Source organism: Diuraphis noxia, unplaced genomic scaffold (assembly GCF_037042655.1).
Source record: "Diuraphis noxia isolate RWA-SAM2 unplaced genomic scaffold, SU_Dnox_SAM2 contig0005, whole genome shotgun sequence".
Taxonomy (NCBI): domain Eukaryota; kingdom Metazoa; phylum Arthropoda; class Insecta; order Hemiptera; family Aphididae; genus Diuraphis; species Diuraphis noxia.
The window spans coordinates 46252972-46277903 of NW_028301715.1; the positions used below are offsets into that span (position 1 = coordinate 46252972).

General features: G+C 31.9%; 1 long non-coding RNA gene across 1 annotated transcript in view; it reads right to left on the minus strand.

Annotated features, from left to right (window-relative positions):
• LOC149055413 (uncharacterized) overlaps positions 1-15758 on the minus strand; it is a 38730-nt gene extending 22972 nt beyond the window's left edge. Inside the window, exon 1 of the long non-coding RNA XR_016192180.1 lies at positions 15552-15758. This is a non-coding gene — a long non-coding RNA (uncharacterized LOC149055413). The remainder of the gene's footprint in view (positions 1-15551) is intronic.
• Positions 15759-24932: the final 9174 nt, after the last annotated feature.

Consider the following 24932-nt stretch of genomic DNA (forward strand, 5'->3'; position numbering starts at 1 on the left):
ACAAACTCGAATTCAACGATAAATTATATTGTTTGCGAAATAAACGACAAATCAATTTTAAAATAATGTGAAGGCTGCTGGTGGTTCACTTCTGAGCAAAATTTAACATAATATTATGATATTATATATTTATATTGGCTTATTGGTATTTAGTGTTAAATATTTTTCTGTTTATAGTTTTATTTGGCTTGTAAGTAAATACCAACGGCCACATACCGTAGAATGGTGTAATGAAACGTGGTTTATTAAATAGCTTGAAAATGGTCTAAACAAAAAACTGTTTCAAGGTATGCACTTATATGTATTATTTTGTTACACTTTGTGTTAAATGTTCAAGCCTTATAGGTAAAAAAATTTAAATAGGTTTATGCATTTTTTTAATCACAAAACAGTTTTAAAATTAACGTGACAATTTTTACGAATTATAAAAGCATTTGAACATCAACCGCTTCAACCGCTAAATGTCTATAGGATAAAAGAAACGAAATTTTTGCACACTTTCGGTGAAAATTCAATCTGGAAATCGTCTAAGATGAAACGACTCGTTGATTCGTGCTACTGACAGAAAGTTTTTGAACTTCGAAAAACGAATAAATTTACTAGTAAATTTGACAATATCGTCTGGAAAACAAAAAGTTCGTATTAAGTTTGAATGGAGGAATATTCGTCCCGAGTTTTATCGGGATATAACATGACAAATACCATTTTAAGCATTCGGCATTCGGTATTATGATAACTGATATAAGAATATATAGCTATAAAAATATTTATCAATCTTTTCGGAAAATAAATTTTGGAGACGCTTCTTTACAATATGTATAATATATTAGGTAGGAACTAAGCTGTTGTAAAAGGTTGTTCTACTTTTGTCGATCAACATTCAGGTAGGATTACGTCGATTGTCTGCAAATGTGACAAAAAAATTAGTAAAAAATTAATATAAAAAAAAACTTCGAAACTGAAAGGAAAATAATAATAATAATAATATATATGTGCGCGGGACACGACGACGACCCTTTTCACGGACCGAATGATCGCGACTCCGCTGCAGTGACACTCATTTCGAACGCTGCCGCCGCCGCCGCCGTTCAGTTACACACTCTCTTCCGCTAGACTGACCCGACTTTGACCCGGTCCGCATTCACTCGCAGCGAAGATCACACGCGCAACGATGTCGCAACGTCCGCAGACCGTAATAATACCACCGGATAATCCGTTGCGGATCGCATATCATAATATGTATTGTGTGTGTTCGATTGACAAAAGAACGCTGCAACGCGGGCGCGCTCGGCGGAATACGAAAATATATATCATATGCCTATGTGTATGTCTCCGCGCGATTGTTAAGACTTAGTGTACCGTTAAGACAAAAAAAAAACCCCCCGAAAATAATAATAATAAGTAAATAAGGTGACACACACACGCACATACAATAGAGGTTTTCGGACATCTGATGCTGCACAGCAGTCTGCAGTATACCTGTGTGCAATGTGTATATATATATACAAACCGTTTCTGAGCGTATTATATCGAATTATTATGCCCACGCCGTAAATTAAGTTTTGACAATCGCTATATATATGTATATACCCGTCGCACGTTTTGAATCTCCAAACTTTTCACGCTCAATGCACCGCGGCACAATGTTCAAAATATTCTTTTCACCGGCCGCGGTCTCTCTCTCTCTAACCATCACCCCTCGCTCCACCACCACTCTCTTTTCGGGGGGTTTTCTGCGTTAAAACCGACCGCAGACGAATGAGAAAAGGGCTGTATTATGATATAATGATATTCGGGAACGTTGGGAGGAGCGGTCCACATCAGCGTTACCTCTGCTCAGACGCGTTAAATCGCTTGTCTCGCCGCGTGTGTGTGTGTGTGTGTGCCAGACGATTCGTGACGGTCGGCGTGCGTCCGTTATGATATACGCGCACAAACACACGAGGGCAATAACACGTATATTAGAATAACGTGTCAATATTTATATACAATAATAATAAAAAATATTAACAATATAACATAGTGATAATGCTTCGGCTCTCGAGGTCGTCATCGTGTCTGTGTGCTCAATGCGGGTGTCATCTGCATACATACATCACCCCATCGTTTCTGCGCGTGATACACAATATTGTATTATTAAAAATCCACTGCCACGACAATAATCGTCAATAATTAAGTTTTGACAATCACTATATATATATATATATATATATGTTATTACGTATATGCTACGATGACATTACGCACCTCTTCGCAGTTCGAACCTCGAAAATTTTCACGTCGCGCTATACTACGCGATACAATAATGGTCGTCGGCATATTTTCTCACCACGCGCTGTCTCACACCACCACCACCCTATCCCTTTGTGACGTTTTTGCGGTAAAACCGCAGTCGGGCGAAAGGAGTGCTACACTATAGTATTATGATGATATTCAGGGGGGGAGGTTATTTTTTTCACACCACCCCTTACCTCGTACTACGCCTCGTTAAATCGTCCGCCTCGTGTGTGTGTGGGCCGCCAGACGATTCGCGGTGGTCGACGTGTGTCCGTCGTATTATACGGCACAAACACACAACGGCACTATGGCTACGTTATATCGTTATAATAATATATACGTGTCAATATCTATATATAATGTACAATAAATGATAATAGTGACAATGTTATACGGTTCTCGGGGTAGTCGTCGTCGTCGTCGCGCGTCGTCGTGTGTTTTTGTGTGCTCAGTGCTCATAATATTTATATAAAAACGTTCGTGATTTATCGATCGGTGGCGGTGACACCGCACAATGTGTGTGTGGTATAATATCTGCTGCAAGAGGACGGCAGATGTCGACGCGGATGCTGTGGCGGGGTCCGGCAACAGCAGCAGCGAAATCACTCGCTATTATTTGGCGTATATAATATATTATAATATTATTATTATCGCCGCGATAATGAAATTATGTGTACGCGTATGCGACGCATCTGTCCCACTCGCCAGATCGCCCGCCCACCCAGCGCGTGGTCGTTACGCGACTACGTTACCACTAAATTATTATTATCGTTGTTATTATATTATTATTATTACGTTTTGTGTGAGCAAATGCACGCAATATGTAGGCATGTATATATATATATATATATATATATGTATATGCGTATGTGATCCACACCATCACATGACCGCGGTATAACGACTGTTAGCGTTTCGATGACCAGGGGTGTGGTATGAGTATGAGGCTGTATTATATTCCACTGCAGGTTACTACCGATTTTTACGGACTTTTGCTGAGTACCGCACTGTTTTGATTGGGTGTAGTTAGTGCAGTTTTGTTATAGTAGCGTGTTAATTCAAGATCGACACGGCACACGATGATTTCTTCGTTGAAAATAGCTAGATTGCTACAGATTTTGATATGTAGTTTGAACGCTACTTCATCCCAAAAATTAGCGTTATATTAACAACAAAATATTTCTATAGCAACTAAAGCTGCAGATAATATAACATTCGTCCTAAAAAATGTGAAGAAAAAAATGCATGCATCTAAACTGAATTACATCCCTTGGTGATGCATGACATAATGTATAGTATATTATCTTAAGTTCGGAACAACTGGACGAGATGTAAAGCATGCAAATCAAATCATCAATAATGGTGGCAATGTGTCAATTCAAAAATTAACTCGATTTAGGTTAGTTGAGTCACCAACCTCCATAACGTCAAGTTATAATTTGTATTGTCTATAGTTATCGACTAATAAATTTAACTCCGAGAGTTTAAAGTCTGGAGAAAAAAACTGACTTGACTCAGTTAAAAAGTAAGTTATTTTTATAATCACTCGCTATAGTGATTGAGTAACTTTTAAATTGTATTTTAAACGATTAAATTATTAAATTATTTAACAAACATTAATCCAATACTATATAATACCGTAATAGCTAAGCCAATTATAATTTTGTGTTTATCAAACTATATTAAATCAATAAATATGTATTTGCTCACTTTTATTTAAAACCACACTCTATACAGCTTTATTGAATAATAAAAAATATTTAATCAACTTTGAATTTATACCCCAATTAAGTTATTGATTTGCAATTTGTATAACATGATTAACTCAATTCGTACCAGTTATATTTTATTTTAATTAATTGAAAACAAAGCCATGTAAGTTATGAACATGTACGATAATATAATTAACCCAGTTAATTAAAAAAGCTTACCTAGTAAATTACTTTTAACTATATTTGATATATAGCCTCCCCTTATACCTCTATATAATCCTACATCATAAAACAGATCATACGGTCTATGGTCTATACCTATAGTAGAAACGATGGCGTGGTACCTAACCGGTGAAAATGGTGATACCATCATCCCTGGCTCGTCTCGACCGTATCATATACCTAATAATGTCCGATAATAATTATTACTACGACAAGCGTGACGTTTGTATTATTATCATTCCCTACGTAAAACCAATAAGATTTTTTTAGGTGTCTCGTCTGTTTTTTTATTCTATATAGAAGAACAATTTCGTATAATTTTTCGATCGATTATACACGCCGTTCTGCTGACGACCCCCTCAATCCCTCCGGCGCACGACACGCAGGATCTGCAGAAACAAAAATATTATGTTATTATGTCCCGAAGGCAATCGTGGGTGTTCCAAGATCGCACACGCCGAACGTCAAAAATAGCAACGCGATTCGCGTGTTATTATTATTATTATTATTATAGAGACACATCGACGAATTCCCCGCGGACCAATTGCACGTATATATATATATATATATATATATTTATATATAGGTTATAATAATAATATGCACACGGCGTAATATTATAATATTATACGGCGTTTTTTCTCGAGAGCGTACACGCCATGATAACGTCGCAGCGTGTTAAAAACAGCGAGCGTTTATTTTCTTTGTATTTTTCCATATTTTTGAGCAGCTCTCCCCCATCATTGGTAGATTTAACAGCGAAGGCCGCGTATATACAAGCATTTCCGCGGAAACGACCCCGGCGAGACCGCTTTCGCGCGATTTCCGCAAAATGACTCATTTTTTTTTTTTGGCTGGTATTGTACTATTATATCGTATTGTTTTCCCCCGATACGAAAACAACGCGTAGTACGCGTACGCCGCCGCCGTGATAGCGATAGTGGCCCCTTTGGGACAATCGGTTTTTTTCCATCACACACGCAATTTTATATACGATGATCTCCCCGTCCGACGACGACCATGGACCAAAATCCAAAAACGACTAGGCACACTCACACGACAAACACACTCACACACACACACGCACGCACCACATATGATTGCAGACATGGATCTATCTGATGGTATATATATATGTGTGTGTGTGTTTGTATGTGTGTGTGTGTGTGTGTGTGTGTGTGTGTGTGTGTGTGTGTGTGTGTGTGTGTGTGTGTGTGTGTGTGAATTGTGCGAGAGATGGTGGCACACACGACACACTCTCCGTCAAACGTTTATCGGACACTCTGTTGCAGTGTTTTATCGTCGAATGATAATAATAATATAAAATATTATATATTATGTATCGTCTAATTGAATTAATCGAGGACCCTCATCCGTATATATAATCTAATCGTGTCTCGTTACGTTATTCTTTCCCCGTACAGAGTATATGACAGTCTTGATAGACGGCGCCCTACCCCTTTGCTGCAGGGCTCGGCAGGGGTCTTATACATATAATAATATTATTTATCTAGACGACGTTTGAATTTAATTTGTCCAATCGTCGAACGCGCCACGCGTTTGGAAATTAATCAGTTTTGATTTATACCGAGTTCTATATAACATATTATTATTATTAAATTCATTTTACTCAATGCGCGTGCGCACGCGCTCGTGCGAAGACGACAGTCGCGACGAAAAAATTCTCTCACGGTCCTCCAAAATATTGAGTAGTAATATTATTATTTATTAATATATTATCGCACGCCCTGCAGTTAGTATTGTACGCTAGTTGTAGGACGAAAGCACTCGGACGAAAAATTACTCGATGTGGATAATAATATTATTGATAGTATATACTAATTAGATACTATGGCAACACTTCAGGGGCATCCGAGTACCGTGGAAATCACTGCTACCTACCTATATATATATATAGTAATATCTACAGCCTTCGAGTAATGCTGCACATTATATAGTGAATAATGTATAATTATTAATCTGAGGCTGAATGCAAGAAGTTGGTGTAATATTTCACGTTTTTTTCGCTTTTCGGTAAATCGATTTCTTCGCATAGATGGTATAGCTTATAGCTATATACGGACTACTTTCCTTAAACCTACCTATGAAGTGATTAAAGTGATAATAACAATACAATATATTATTATGCGTCTCGTCAGTCATCACCACTTTATGTAATAAGAATCTTAAAATATATTATATCAGTAGAAAGAAAAAAAAATTTAAAAACCGACATTATTGTTATCCGTCCATAACATTATATACATAAGCGGTTTCATACATCTATTTTTAAATTTAGTCTGCACTCTGTGGACAACGATACGTATCCCATTTGATTAGTATTCACGAGATTTTCTTGGATAAATTCGACTCTTTGCAGTAAAACGCGTATTTCTATTTTAATAATAATAGCAATATTCCACAATAAGATGATATATACCTACCTCTGTGCCGTTCTATATGGAAGTGAGAACACGTTAATCATATGCAGTGTGGAGGTAATAATATTACGACTTATCTCGACTATTGTAACGCTAAATCATTAAGGGTTGTTATGGGAACGTATTGCGTATAATACTCATGCTTATATTGTGATTATTCATTTTTTCCATGTACTTGTACGCGTTACCTCATCAAAAGAGAACGGCTGCTGCAATAACATTATAAAAATAATATAAGGAATTTTCGTTTTAGGGAAGAATGGGATTTGTAGGTACTTAGGCACTCATATTTCGTTTTGTGAAGTGTGTATAGTTATAACATAACTGTTGAAAACATTACTGATTACATTTTGATTTCGTGTTGCACAATATAATTTTTTTTACATAAATCTGTTATCTATATATGGCTCTTGTTGGGCAATCATGTGAAGATTTTGGCCGAGTTCTCTATCCACTGGTCGATTATGATTTATATGTATATAATCATTAGTGTGATTCAAATATGAATGTGATTTTTAAATATTATAATTTCAACGATATTTGTCAGTGGAACGGTCTTGCTTAACAGCATTAATAGTTGAATACAATATTATATTGTTTAGAGCTTACCGTGGCAAAAATGTTTTAAATGTCAGACTTTGAATGTGATTTCCAACTTCCAAGAAGTAATTTTCAAGTAATCAATGCATGCTAAACTATTTATTGTATTTAACAGTAATTTTAGTCAAAATTACTAGATTTTGATGAAATTCTAGTGGTTTACTTCAATTTTAATGAAGGAATCTCTAAATGTAAATAATAACGTCACAAAATGCAGACAAAACTTATACAATAAAGTTTGAATAGTTTTAACCAATTACATCATATACAGGCGCTCTCTAAAATAATGCACTAATAATAATAATAATAATAATAATAATAATAATTTAAGACGCATATATAGGTAATCAATATAGTATATGACAATGTTTCACTAAAAATGTTTTGTTGTTTCTTAAAAATTATCATAAATTCATGTTAAAAAAAAAAAAAAAACATTCACTGAACATTATTACAAAGTTGTGAGTTTTCAAGATGGTAATAATAACAATAACTCGTACTTAATTTACTTTAAAATTATTCAAATATTAAATGTACGTCCTACGATGACACAGTGTCATAATTAATAGACAATTTATAATGCATTTTTGGGTTCATTAGCTCGTTAAAGAATTTCAGTTACAATATTTTGAAACTGACCAGAAAAACCTGTACCTATGCAATAGTTAAATCGTTGATGTGCACGGAAAATAAATACATTTTTGTGCATTCGACACTATATCATTCAATATACCGGAAAATAATATAGTCGTGCAAAATTACTATGTGTGGTATCTATGGGATAAAAATGTGTATTTGCATAGTCTGAAAAAAAAAATATGAAAATATGAGGCGAACAATATTATCCCGATACTTTACGCAAATTGAATATAAATAATAATGTACATTTTAGAAAAACACATTTCTTAATAAAACATTATCTTTGAATATTTAAATTGAAAAAAAAAGAAATGGAAGCAATATACGCTCGTCGTCGGCGCAGGTACTTTATATTACTACCTACGTTTAATATTTTATCGACAAAAGCGAATGATGTGTGTATGTGTATGTGCGGCTGTTGCCGGTGGTCGTCTACGAAAGATAATATTTGAAAACCGTTTCTGTGGATTACTATTTCCATAATACCTTAGCGTCCCGAAACGTCGAACTCGTAAGTTTTATGAGGTTGATACGTATAATAATAAAAACATAATATTTTATATGCCGCGGTAATCGCTATGGCACAGGCTATAATATTACCCGTACGTCGGTTCATATAGGTAATATTACAATAACTCATGCAGTCGTCGACTGCATATCAAAATTCAAATGAAATTATTAGGTTTGATACTTTTCACTTCGGAAAAAAATGCATGAATCGTAAAATAAAAATTGTTTTTTTTTTTTTGGTTTTTAACGTATTTCGAAAAATACCTCGAGCGTGCTGAGTTATAAGTTATTTTTTTACTTAATAAAAAAAAAATCAATAAATAAATTCAAATTTTAAAACATAATTTTAACTAAAGTAATTATTATGAATTGAACACATTCCATATTTTGTTCTACCACATGACGTTTACATTCTCTGAACATTTTCTGGTATCTATATATTATCATTATTATAACTCATAATTTATGAAGTATATGTACATATCTACTCTTTGAGCAAATGATTCTAAAACAAGTTACGTAATATACTTTATTTTATCAGTAATAATTAAATAGTATACATTCGATACGAATTCTGGACAAAATATGTTTTATTAGCCCGAAAACCTTACGAAAAATTGGTCAGAAACAAAACGATATTTTGTATCCGGCACATTAACATATTAATTAAAAAAAATAATCATAATAATTATATAACAGGTATAATACAACACATTATTATCTTTATGGGAAAAATGACAACAATGGAGATGGTGGATTTTCAACTTGAAATGGTCGCGCACGCACAGATCGTAGGTTAAATAAGAGTATAATAACTTATTGGTGGTTGTAATAATAACATAATATATAACTCGCAGCAGCACAGAATATTGTCCTATTAACGCAAAAAAAAAAAAACAATAATAAACGCATAATATATTATTGTATCAGCTCGACGTGTAAGTATATAGGTATATACGCATACACAATCTTTGTTATTTTAGTTTGCCGACGTTTTGCCGAAGAAGAGGTCATCGAGAGTACCTATATACATATATACGTCGGTGACGGTTTGACAAGTATTGGCTGAGACGTACAAGCGGAGACCACACGCGCACCGACACACGGAGACTCAAACGCAGTTTATTTCCACGTGTGTACAATTACACATTATGATATTAACTTCGTCGGCGTACGCAAAGTCGTATCGACGACGGTAATCTCTGGAGGACACACAATACCGCCGTCCACCTAATACTACTCGCGTACGAGTGGGTATGAGTGCGGAATGGGTACGAGCACGCGCTTATATTATTATCGTCGTCGCATCCCGGCCAGATTCGGTCGACCCCCCTCCCCCCCACTAGAAACGATGTTTATGTCGGGCTTGTCGTAGTTTATAACACGCATAAATGCAAAAGGGCCACCAAGTATGGCTAGAACAAATTTTATATGGAACTACTATCATAATAGAATCGGTGGCTGCTTACCGCATTGCTATATATTGTTGCACTGTTAAAATAGGTAGATATAATATCACATTTTTGCTACCAAGTTTATAATCCAAACTCTAGCACCAATCACTTCTCTAGAATTTAAATTGAGTACCTAATAATTAAAATATGACAACATTTTTAATATTAAGAGATAAAAAATGTCAAAATATTAGAAACTGTAATACTTTCTTTAAGATTTCAAACTTATTTTGTACATTATATTAGTTTTCTCAACACCTATATTATACACATGAAATAATAAAATCGAATATAAAATATAAGTAATAGAAAGTATATAAGTTTCAATCAAAAGTATAGGACGACGAAGTTGTAAAAGATTTTCAATCCTATAAAATGAAATTTTATTAAAATAAATAAAAAATATTTTATTGAATAACTTTTATAAAACTTTTTTTTTTTTTTTATTACAATTAAAATGTTTCAGCGTATAGCGCATTATACTACGAGTGTTAGGTTACAATTTAATTACGGTTAGCTAATGATTTTCGGATTTTATACAAATAGAATATATAGTCGATAGGGATTGTAGGTAATTTTTATAAGGTTTGTATAGGTAAGAGATTCAATGTTAGAAATAATGACTGTTATGGGAATATGGTTGTGAGTTTGCTTAAAATTACGATTATTAGAGAGCATAATGGATTTAATAATGTTTTGAGTTCATTTAAAATGTTTGATGTTGAATCTGTAATACTGGATATTGATTGGGCGGCTGTTATATTGGCGTTTGATGACAGTGGAAAACTATTGTTGTGCAGTCGAGCCAAATTTTTTTTCTATTTCTATTTATTTGATTAGGTATCAATATTCAATATCAATGGTTTTAAAAATGATCTAACTCCAAATTTAAAAAAAAAAACTGTTTGTGTAAGATTAAATCTATAAAACTGATACATAATATAACATTTATAATAATAAAATATAAAAGTATGAAAATACAATGTGTAACAAATAGAAAATAATTTAAAATGAAAGTATATATTTTTACAGTGCTATATTATAATCTAGCATATTATCAAGTTAGGTCAATAAGTTTATATACAAGAAAGAGATAGAGAATGACTTTTATTTTATGTCGTTAGTCGTTACCATATATCATCTTAACTGCAATAACCTTATCTTTCTCTATTCTTAAATTCTCAACTGAGTATTTCCTTTTGTAGTGTACTTAGTTATATTATATTCATCTCCATCTGTGATGTAATATTTGTCTTTCTTATAATACATTATATATATATATGAGGACTTTTTAAAAAAAAATTATTATCTTTAGTATTCTTTAGATTCTCATCCTCTGAAATTGAATAACGAATTATATTTTGCTTTTAGAATAATAATGTAAATACAATTTTTTTTTATTAGTTCACGGTGTATGAAAATAAGTTTTACTCTCACAGTTTATATTTTTACTACCTAACTGCCACTATAATTTCATATGATAAATATTTGTACCTATACAATACTGAAATTTCAGATTAATTTTATTTAAATACAAAATTATAGAGTACCTACTGAATATTTTAGTAATTAATAACATATAAAACTATTATATTAGGTATTCATTATAATATGCTTATATGTATTAACATTAATTGTTTTGTACAAAGATATTGAGTTCATAAAAAGCTAACATTTTTCTAAATTGCCACAAAAGTTTAAATCCAACTGTTCTAGACATTATTGTATTACATTCTAATAGAAAAGATGAATTAATGGCGTATATGCTTGGTTTTGGATTAATATTAATGCTTTGAAAGTCAAAAGTCAAAATCATTTTTTTTTTTTTTAATTATCGTGATAGAAAATAAGAAAAACTGGCATGATCTGTTTTTGGCCAAAGCGATTTGTTTTTTCTATCTAATTGAAAAATGAATATTTATTGAGATTTATACGATTTATTGCACTGTTAACAGATATTCTTTATTTTACCTCAATTATTTTTTTAAACACAATACAATTTTAAAAATATTTAGTGTAATAAAGTTTATCATATTAAGTTATTCTTAACGAAACTCGAAAAACTCAAAAATAATAATGAATAAATTTTTTAAAGGTATTTCAAGTTTAAGTTTAAACCAAATAATATATATTTTATAAAAAAAATTATTAATTTTGGGTTTTTTCGAGTATTGCCTTGTCGTATTTCGTATACACAGAACTCCTCAACGGGTATTTCTAAATAGCGAATTTAATGCCCATGTTGCCATAAAACCGTGGCCTTGTTCTAACTTTCATTTAAGCCATTATTCATTAGAAATTCAAAAAATTACCACATCAAAAGCAAATTAAAGTAAAATTTTCTATATAAAGAAAAATATTTAAATCGTGATCTTTTGAAAATGTAACTTATTGAGAAAAATAATATAAATAATATTACATAGAAAAAATATTGCAAGATCGATAACAAATCTAAAATGTTCATAATCTTGACGTAAAATCTGTATAAAACAAACACTATAAAAACAGTTTGTACAATTGTCATCCAAAAAGACAAAGTAAATGAAAACAGTTAGCTTATTAGATACTTTAAATTTATAAAAATTTCTGATTTTATATCATATATTACACGCTAAAACGCAGAATTACAGATATATCAATTTCATTATAAAACATACCCAACGATACTTATAATTTAAAAATTGCAGACATATTTCAGCCCCGGACCTATGAGTTTTTACGGAAAAATTCCCCTTCAGATAAAATATAGCAATACCACACAAGCAAGCTCCGAGACGAACAGAGTTTTAAATTAAAACGTTTACAGCAAGCGTCAAACCGTTTGATTGCATGATGGGGCGAATCAGTTTTTAAAACATTCAAATTCCTCTGGTGCGCTGAAAATTAAATAACAATAAAATGAAAAACAACAATTCCGTCGAATATTCCGCTTTGTCCGTACCGCACAAATTTATAACGAATTCAAAAATAAACCAACCGGATTAATTGACGACATAAGTAGTCGAAACGCAACGCGAGAAAAATAAATTAAATAAATAAACGTAATTGTCACGACTCTCCGCCGAGGGCAAATTATACAGCATATTTTGTAATAAATTTGTCCCGAAATTAATATTTCAAACGGTCTGCGATGTTGTTACTCATTTCGATGAGGAAATATCACGAAAAGATGAATACTTTACAGTGCGGTGTACACTATTCAGTATATATTATATTCCTAATATCACGTTTCAATGACAGTGAATAATATGACATTAATGAAATATTTCTCATTGTGGTGAGGAAAAAAATAAATAATTTTGACAACGATTTGCTACACTAACTATAGTACTGGTTAATTTATTATTTTATGAGTATACGCTCATTTTCTTGAACGGTATTAACGCGTTTGAAAATATTTTTTTGACATTTTTTTCTGAAGTCATAACAGAATCTTGATTTCCTATTTCGAAATAGAAACACGTTTCTAAGAATTTAAGAAATGAGTAGTTGATTAATCATAAGTTTTAAAAACTAATAAATATTGACGAGCAGAATAAATTAATTTCAATAAATAACTAACAGTTTGTTGTGCATCTGCCCCACTCAACTATGATTGTCATACTTTAACGCATGAGAGTCATAATTGTCAGATGGATATACTGAGTTACTTTTTTAAAAATTGATTTTTATACAAATATTGCAAAAAAAATAATTTGGAATATGAAACCATAAAAACGCTGCTGTCGTTAAAAAAATAACGAATTGAGGTGTCTTAAAATAACAGTTAGTGTTTTCAATATATGTATCTAAAAAATGTAATATTTCTTTGAACGTTATTAAAATATTTTGAGAGACCTAGGGTCTAATTCAAACGGACAAGATCTCTCTATACGTAAGACTACATATTTTGGTGTAAAACAAACTATATCGAATTAAATAATATACGATGTTATTATTCGCTAGTGTATAATATATATATATATATATATATATATATATATATATATATATATATAATATCACCGCAGGTAATAGTTTGAAAAATAAAAAACGCCTCGTCTTATGCACAGTCTCTCTCTATCAGATGTACAGCTGTTCTTTAGGTACGATGAGTGAATATGAAAAGTATGTGACATACGGCTGGCACGTTTACCTAGATTTTCGCGTAGTGGCCCACGTGTGGAGAGCAAACGAATAATAATGATATTACCACAGTAAAACTATAATATTATGCTCCCGGCTGTTTCACTGTATCGTATGGTTGTTATATATGTGATCGACGTTGTCCCACGAGATTTTCGACCGAACTCCTCTCGATATACATAATCCACGTGTCCAAGCATAATATCACACCACGTGACTCGATGGCGAGAGAATTAAATTATATACAATATATATATATATATATATATTATTTACCGTATAATAATATGAGGTGTATTATGCGTACTACGAAAAAACATACGTCGTGCGAACCGGTAAAACGATTCGGTCGGCGAGTGATAAATCGCATTTCGAGCATTATTCGTTTCGTTGTTTTTTTCGTGTTTCCCGCGACGTCGTGGTCTAGGCAAACACGCGGTCACATATAGGCACGTATATAATAATAAAATATACGAGTATTATTATTATATTTCACAGCGGAAAACGTACCTATACTAACGATCCGTTCGGGTAAGCTCTCACTGTATACAAATATCGTTATGGCTTATATTATACCGTCGTATAGTATGGTATATGACTAAGCGTACATTGTTATTATTATTATATACCTACTAATCGTACATAAAATATAGTTAGAGTGACGTCAGACTGAACAAATTTACTGGCCATCAATCAGCCGGCCGAGCAGCGAGTTTCATCAAAGTACCGATGGTCGCACAATAATAATATATTACCTAACCTAACCTAACATATAAATATATATATATATATAATTGTCGTATGAGCGTTCCTCGCGCCGCCGTTGCCGACAAGCCGTTCACACTTGCGGAGACAAAACAAATGCCTCTACTGTACACGTTATATATACAATAATAATAATAATATGTATATACGAGGTGTGGGGGAGGGAAGGTATAGCCGAGTATTATATATAGTTGGACGTCCATCACAGGCCTGCACTGTACAGCGATCTCCGCAGATATCTATAGGTATACTTATAACGTACACTCTGACTACTCGAATGCGACGCACACGCGCTTACCCGTGCATACTTACACGTACGCTTGTGATAATATTATGCCCCACGTAAGAGTTGTACCTACCTACCTAGTTGTATAAATATATATATATATATATGTATATATATATATGCGTGCCAGGAGATGAGACATATCCGCTTTGGCCGGAGTGTTAAGTTGTATTGAATATTTCACCCTCCCGCCACGCAGCGAAACCTCCCACCACACCTACCGCAAACCAACAATACTTGGTTGAATTTATCATCACGCAATTATTTCAAGTATATTATTATACAGGAATAAGTGTGAACGTATCTATATATACGCTTATATCATATATATTTTAACATATGTTTGTATTGTAGGTACTTCTAGAGTTATTGCGAGTGTGTGCGACGAGATAGGCCGCGAATACAATAAGATGATATAGTCTTATCGAATTTTTTTGTCACCTCCGTCGTGCACCGGCCGATATATGTATAATAATAATAATAATAATAATAATAATAATAACAATAATATAATATTCACCTCTGTCATCTATACGTGGTATGGAGCCCCTTGAGTGAGTCGTCCTCGTCGCGAATTGTTTTTTATCTCCCGCGAGCTGGACTGCAGTTCACGCGCGTTATCTGGATCCAAGGTCATCGAAAGTCCACGCGATCGCCGTAGATTTCACGAATAACAATAATTAGTCTGAGATTTCGCCATTATGAGTAAATCACGTTTACAAAAAAAAAAAAAAAGGATTCAGAAAAACTGAGCTCTGCCGCGGCGGCAGTCGTCTCAAGGCCGCGTACGGCAATGGATATGATGGTGATACGAATAAATACTCATTGTGTTTCGCTCTCAAGTGACAAAAATCGGATAATATACGATATAATATTTGTGGTTGTACGCATTAAAAAAAAAAATTATTTGAAAATATAATATTATGATTCACCTTGGGGCTTGGACACTATCATAATAATATACTGCAAAGCAAAAACACGATATTGAATAACATATATATTTTTATGCATTAATAAATAAATTTAGTACTTAAATTATAATATTCTTAAATAATGAAGTTTATCATTTAATATAGAATTATTATTGGATAGAATTATTATCGACACAATAAACTTAAATCAAAATCTGTTTACAACAATAAAATGTTGCAAGTCTCGCAACACTATATTATAGTAACTGTCGTAAATTATTATAACCATTTAATTTTAAGTGTAAATATTTAATTCTAAAATGTTTCATATTAATTTTTTATTGTTAAAACGTTTCAATAACATTACTAATAATATTAATCTTCTTGTATGTGTATATTTCTTAGTTTATTATAATATCTTCGTTAAATTCTTTATTCTTTAGGTATGTTCAATACCATACTGCTAAGGATTTTGAGTCCGAAATTTATTTCAAATAGAAATCTATGCAAAAAAAGTAACTTTTTTAAAGTTTTTCAATACTTTCTACAAACAAGAAATGAAGAAACAAAGCAACGAGGAATTGTTAAATGAATAAATCAGACCAATAATTATATTATTATTTAATGGTTGGAAAAAAAAACCACTAAATAATTCATTGTAATAACCATCAGATAAAAATTTTATTACATACAGTTCAAATTTTAAATTTTAAATTTTTTATACATCATATTAAAATAGCGAAATGTGTGGTATATAATATATTATTATGTTTCCAGACTACCTACACAATAGTATGAATCAGGACGCTCCTTCAATTTTTCAATTTAATCATAAAATAAGCTATCAAAACGCTTAGATAACTTTATAAAATATAGTTTATTTTGTTCATTGCCACCCTATAATAATATATATTATTATATTGTTCATACTTCATACTTTTATGGTGCCATTACGACAATCTATACATTTGTGGAATTGCGTCATCGATCACATACTTGATTTGACCTAGAAACATCAATAATTATTATCTTATCTCTTTTGAAGTTTCAGTACATAAACACTATTGTAAAAACCTTTTATATTATTAAAAACCTTAAATCCTTCGATTTTATATTAGGTAAATAAATCACAGGTGAGCACAGCTCACACCTAATGGCATGTGATTGAAAAATTATTAAACCAATATTCATGAAAAATTTTTTTATGTTCAACATAATAAGATAATAATAAGTTTTTTTTTCATTTTGTTTGTTGACATTTTTGTAAATCTATCTCCATAAATTATTCACCACCAATAAAACATAGTGACTTTATATAATATATACTTTCATCCACCATCTTTTCCATCTCCATATTATCCGATTCAAACACTGACAACAGCAGTTGTTCGTAAGTTGTATAAAAACTATTGAAATGGTAAAAGTATTTCTAGTTGCTGTTTCGTGTAATATATTATTCGAGGATTAAACCACAAAAACATTTTCAACTGTCCGATTTTACTACAGAAAAGTTGTTCAAAACTTTCGAGAACTATACAAATTTGTATGTACACCAACAAGAGTGAAAAAATAGCATGAATAAGACGTCTAAATATTGTGTTTACGAATGTCAGTTATTTTTTAATTGAAACTAAACTTTTTGGTACAGCAAGCTATAGCGGTCATGTGGCCTTTGAATTCTCTTCATTCTGACTCATGAAATTAGTTTTAGGCATGGTGACGCACTATGACAAGAGAAAACTGGAAGATGACAATTGACATTAAAAAAAAAAAGAAGAAAAGTTTTTCGTTTGACGGATAACATTATTCCAAGGGAAAATTGGCCCCTTTGTAAAACTTCTATTTCACTCACTCTTACTCTCTCTCTCTCTCTTTCTCTATCTATCTCTATCTCCTCCCTTCTATCTGTCTCTTAATCTTTCTTTATTTTTTTTCTCTTTATCTCTTTTTTATATTATTTTGCAAACGCACTATATTTTTCCGGCAAGGAAAAAATACGTAATAAATCTATGACTGCAATCATTTGTAAACTGACTTAATGGTTAATTAAAATTAAACAAAAGGTTCTTTATATTTGCTAGTGATTAATCATTGACGGTAGTCTAAAAGTATTTCGTTAAAATGCACTTTAGTCGGAGATGTTTTTGGAAAGGGTGGCCTTGTCCCATGGTGAATTTAAAGGTAAAGATTTTCAAAGGATATCTCGTCGGTAAATTATGGCAACGTAATTCAATTAACAGTTTTTGTTTGTTTACATTTCTTTTTTTATGCACAATCCAGGTAGGTAACGTATGTTTACCTATATACAACAAACTATATGTACATATTCCCTTTGAAATTGTAAATCATTTATAGCTCAATAGGTACGTTTTATTTTTTGTTTCCCATCAAAAAACATACATTTTCAAACATTTTAATAAAATGAATTTTTTTTTGTAAGGTAATTAAATTATGTAAATAGCTCTCATTGTATCGTTAGATATTACGCCGATATAGTGCAAAACAATGTTCAATAAAAACAAATTATGACTATCACTGATAACATAATATAAAAAATATTTAATAGTAGGTATATATATATATACATATAGGTAGGTACACATTACTCCGTTCGAATTTTCCATAAATTATTTTAATAAAATATAATATGTTTTATTATAATTTACAACTTAAATATCCCTCCCTCCCATCCAGTTATCTGAGAGTTTTTACAATATTCGCAAACGTATATTATTATTATTATTATATTAACACAGTAATCCGGCCACAATGGCAGTATCAGAGTGTGTACAGTGTTAAATTCGTTGCTCGTCTGAGAGGTCGACAGTTTGATATGGGCCAACATTTAAACAAGGTTTTGATGATCATCGTCCTTTGCATGAAATACGTCATTTTGTCACGCTCGTACAAAGTCCGGCCGTTACGTTGGCGTAATAAAATTGCGCTATGATTTATTACATAATATTCACGACAATATCTTGTATTGTGTCTACATTATACTTTCGGTAATTTTTTTATTTTTTTTTTGTCATTGTATTGTTGTCGTTATTATTATTATTTTTTAAACGACCCCCTTCGGATTCGTTTTTTTCTCGTTTTTTTTTCGAGACTGACGGGAAGGATAAAATGTCGAAATTGTATTTAATTATAGGCCGCGTGCGTTTCGTAATCCAGCGTGCCGGAAAGGTATATAATTTCGAATAATTATAATTATTACTATGATTCTAAATACGTGCAATTCGCATGGCCTCAACATACACACACAATATGATGCATAGGCACCTACCTAGATTTGTAATATATACTTTGTAATATGTATGTTTTATTTTCTAGTAGAAATATTAAACTTAATTACACGCGAATAAATATCGTGTTCGTTAGCAGAATACTGCTCTAAATTTTCACTTCTTTTCCACTTAAAATGGAAATTGTGCCTCTCTTATGGGTTTTTGTAGCAAACGGATTTACGACTACCGAAGCAGAAATGATTACGTACAATATTTGTTCTCCCTGGTGTATAATATAATATGCTTCAGACAACGGAATTACGTCTAATAAAAATTAATTGCGTATCGTTTCGTTTTTACTTACTTGGTACAAAGAATAATAATTGATATAAAAACATTAAACGTTTGACGTAAAGGAAAACATTTTTGAAGTTAGACAATATATAACATAATATGCCACGCTAAGTACTCAACATAAGTACGTAATATATTTTAAAAATTCAAATGTAGAGTTTTCGAAATTATGTTCAAAAACAATGAAAAAGGTAATTATTTTTTATTAAATTACTTAATTTAGTATTTTCTGTACAGATTTACAAATACGATTATTTCTAAAAGATTAATCTAATAATATACCATATGGGATGATCCGATATTGTATTTATCATAAATAATTATTACTCAAGTGGCTTATTTTTAATTTATCTCAAATATATTGAAAACAATAATGTATTATTTTCCCAATGTAAAGATCTTATAAATATATATTTTTTTATTTAATACACAAAACGCCCATAGCTCAATGTGTACCTTATAAGTTAGTATATTGAGTGTAAGGTAGTACCTTACCTTTAACTTGTATATTTATAAGTATAAACTGATTATGTATAGACACACTACTACTCTGGAGATTTAAGAACAACCAGTTAAATTTGGTAATAATTTTTAACTATTAATTTATATAAGTAGATAATTCAAATTGTTACTTATATTAAAAAAAATATACATGCGATAACTGTTTGAAGTTGTAGTCAAAGTACAAAATAACGAAAATACATAATTTACAAAAAACAGGTAACACGTTCTAGGTATAATTGCACAGGTGAACATGACGCGCTTGACAGTGATGACCATACATTTATATGGTTATGAGTTTTTTGAAAATATTTAAATCCTTTATGTGGACGACGTACATTCAATATATTATAAATGAAACGATACGATGGCGCATAAAAATTGTATCATTAGATAAAAATGGCAAAATCGTATTTTATTGCGAATAATAATAAGCAGTGAGTACACCTATTTACCTACACCTATATATGGTATATAATAAATTGTACGAAAATTACGTACTTAATATTATGATGTCGTAGCAAATTACAAATGACAAAAACGGAAGTAAAAACAGGAAAAACGAGCTACCTAAGAATACAGTGTGTAACGGAAAGACCTGACTAAAAAAAGTATGCGAATTTTAACGTAAGACAAAAATTGTTAATATTATATGATAAATAAATACTTTAAGAAATATAATCATGTCAGAAAATTCTCAAAAATCATATTTAAAAAAAAGTTATTAGGTTCCAAATTAATTTAACCAAAAAAATATTAAATTTTAAAATAATTCTAAAACATAAGCTACTTGATTTATAATTTATATAAATATTTTTAGTTTTTACCATAAAAATTGTTCTTACAATCAGATTCACAAATAGGCTCTTTTGAATTTATCCAAACGATTGTATTGAATTAAAATTTTTATTTTCAGTATTAAAAATAGACATAAAAATATAACTTTTTATGTATAATAATACACGTGGCGCTAGGGCCACTTAGTGAAAAAATAAAAAAATATAAATTTGAAGAAAAGTTATTCCAAAAGTCAGTTCTATCTGTGAACCTCGTATATACATTTGAATATTGACATTTGAAGTTGTGGTAATTTTTCTTGATCTCTTGTAATACTATCCAATAGTTGAGTGGGATATATATATAAATTTATGTACATTCAATATAGACACAATAGTTGTGTACTGAAGTTGTAGTAAATAATAATGATTAAATTATAAAACTAAACGCTAAACTGTGTCTATAAAGTACCTATACAAACAATAGTATTGATAATAATAAACAACAATAGTATAGGTAGCTTATACCTATAACGAGATGTGTAACTTCGTACAGGTATTCTAATATAATTTGTAAATTTTTTTTCTTTTATCTAACAAATACGTCTATTATTATATAGGCGTTTTAAAATACATATTATTGTTAACTTAATTTTTACAAAATAATAAATTGTAAATAGGTTAAAAATTGATACAATAAGTTTTAAGCGAATGTTTACATTTTGTGTGATATTCTAAGTTTTGCTAATGCTATTATATCTATTTGTATATTTTAATCTATATTGTAAAGTCACTACATTTTATAAGCTGTAAAAATAAAATCCGATACATCGATAATCGATCCGATGTATTGTGCGAACTATATTTTTAGAGCTGAAAATGTTTGTCTTTTAGATATTTCATACGTTAAATAATAACTATATATATATATATATATATATATGTATACTATACTCGTAAAGTCGTAACACGTATACACTGTGTTTCTATAATATTATTATGAAGTTGTTAAGTTTAATCTTATTATTGTTATTATTAAAACTGGTGTTACGTGATATAGTTGTATTTATTATTTACTTTACCGTACATTTATACTGTATTATAGTATTATAGTCAGTATTATGGCCTTATAGGTTATTATAACTGTATGTATAATATGTGTATCGTCTTCGACCTGCGCGCAAAACGATAATATTTTATTAGCAATTTGCTCAATTTACGCTAAACGGTTATTTATTTATTTTTTTATTACTCCGACACGAGGCGACCGAAGTCATCAAAAAACCCACATATTACTATTATTATTATACTCGATTATCTCGGGGTGGCGGTGGACGACAAAATTTAGTTTGTTTTTTTTACTACGATGAAAATGCCGATTTTCCAGTTTCTTTTTTACTGAAACTCGTAACCGCAGCAGAATCACTATAATAATAATAATAATATACCTACTCGAGAGGCTTGCAGATATAATATATAATATTTACAATACCTTCTTCTGCACTGCTCGTCGGCTAATTCTCATCGTACAGACACTGTGTCGTTTACGTTTTGCTCCAGTATGGAGAAGGATTTAGATCTACGCCATCGCCAACAGAAAAACAGTTTTTATTTTTACGGTTATAACTCTTCTTGCGGGATTGTGGGCTTGAATCGAATAGTTTTCACACGCAATTTCTACGTTTTCGATTACCCGGGTATAGAAATGAGGTTTTACGCTTCTCCTTTTCGCTTCGACAGCGGATATACGGAAGATCAAAATGTTCGCGGAAAAAGTCTCTACAGTCGGAATACGGAAAGAACGCGGAACCGTGCAGGAGGAGGAGAACATGCACAGATACGCTCAAGCATCGGTGGAGGTTTTTTTATTTTTCTGTCTGAAGAGGTAAACGAGGTGAACGAGTGAGTGCGATAATAAATTACATTATCATGAGAATAATATACATAATATACGTACTGCAGCGGAAGTCTTGGAAAAAGCGATGAAAAACGGAAACCCTCGAATAGATTGCTCGACAAATAATGTATTATGATAATCAACGAGGAATACGATTTCATTTAACCCTTAAAAACCTTTTGTTGTAAACAGCGTAGTCGCGGGTACATCACCATCGTCGTATCAGTATATATATGTACATTATATTGTCACATCATACAAACCACGACCGTTACTGCATCGAAGGTGTTATGATATATATTTTCGTTATTTCCAATAACCGTTCTTTATATTATTATATTTCTTACTACTGTCACGTTGACAATAATAATATATTACCTATACAGCTATACGATCCCTGCTGCAGCTGTCACAAATAGTTTTGGGTTTCTCAAATCTTATACTAAACGTGCGAAGACGTGCTACATCGTAGCTGTTGCTACAGGGTTTAATAACATATATAGTCGCATGATATATTATTGTATACGATATAAGCACATATATTATTATTATGTATAGGTACACCTAACGGATATGTCTGGCCGAGTGAGTGTACATTACTGTGCTTTGTACGGTTAAATATATTAATATATATATGTATATGACGTACTGTTGTTGTTGTTGTCGTCGTGCCTATCGCGGGCGCATTATAATATATAACATAATATTTTATACGCAATCGTCCGTCAATAAGGTCATTCGGGGTAACGGGTGATAAATGGACGAGCGTTTTTAATCCTCTCGATTTTCGGCTCGCCGTAGGTGTCCAAACACACCGTGGGGGCCGCGCAGGGTCGGGTAGGCAAGAGTCTGCTGCTGCACGTGCAGCACCCTACGTATGTTGTATGTAGATATATATGACGTTGTACGTTTGCAGAGCCCCTCGTCGTGTGCGTACAATTTTCGGGGGTTTTTTTTCCCCCGTTGTTCTGTACCACTGCGGGGTTTCTATATATATATTATATATATCATATTATCATTACGTACGCCCTTCCGTTTATTATTATTATTTTCAATTTTTCAATTTTTAGCACCTCCCCAAAGCGACAACAGCCGACTGTCGCTATGATATCGCTTACACCCCGCGATTCGTGCCTTCGAACCGTACGAAATTCACCGGACCACAATTTTTCACCCTTCGCCGCGGTGTTCGCCCGAATGCATAATTTGATATTGATTTATCATTGCGGAAAATCACGAGCGCACAAAAGATGAATAACGTACGCGTTACGCGTATTTATCACATTATTCACGGAATATTTTTATATATTTTACGATAATTCGAATTGTGTTCAATGCGACCGTCCGTTTGTTTCGAAGAACAATCATCCGCACCAGTGTTATAAGATTATGACTTGAAAATTAAAATGTTTAGTATGTCTAAGAACTTAAATTATTATTGCATAGTTGGCCGTGTACTGCAAACACTCTATTAATGCATAGTATGTTTTTTTTTATTAAATTGAAATGGATAGGTATTTTATTCCACAACTTAAAAAATATAACTTTTTTCATAACCAGTCGTCGTAGCTCTTTTGTTTATTATTTACCATAGAAATGCAAATCAGCACTAAGAACAAAAACAGAAATAATTCCTATCAAACTTTAGTATGCTACTAGATATTTTTCCACTGCACGCTGTACCCAAAAACATATCTATGATACTATATTTTCCATTCAGAGGAAAATAATTATCTACTAGCATACTACTCGTACGACGTACTTATAATACCTACACATGACCGACATTTCATTAAACAAAACGCTGCTTATTACTAACAATTTGTCTCGTTAATTATTCGTGTTTAAAATTTTAAGTCTTTGAACATTAAATCTCGGGCGCTTAACGCTAGGGCTTACAATCCACTTGTGTTATTATACATATATTTTTATTTTTTTGACGTCATTATCGACCTGAACATTGTGCATGTGTGCAGTGCACCCTTCCGCCGAAGGGGCGTTGAATTCCGGTTTGGAAACGATTTATCAAAAGAGTATATAGGTCTTTTTTTTGTTGTCGATCCGCCTATACACGCGGAAACAATAAGTCGCGTAAAGTAAAGTACTCGAACGGGGGGGCAACACAACGAGTTTTGGCATTGGGGTTTTTAATTTCGTATAGAGTAAATATCGTGCGTACGAGTGTCGGGTAACCGATGGAGGCAGCGGCGGCGATTGCGGTGGTATATATAGGAC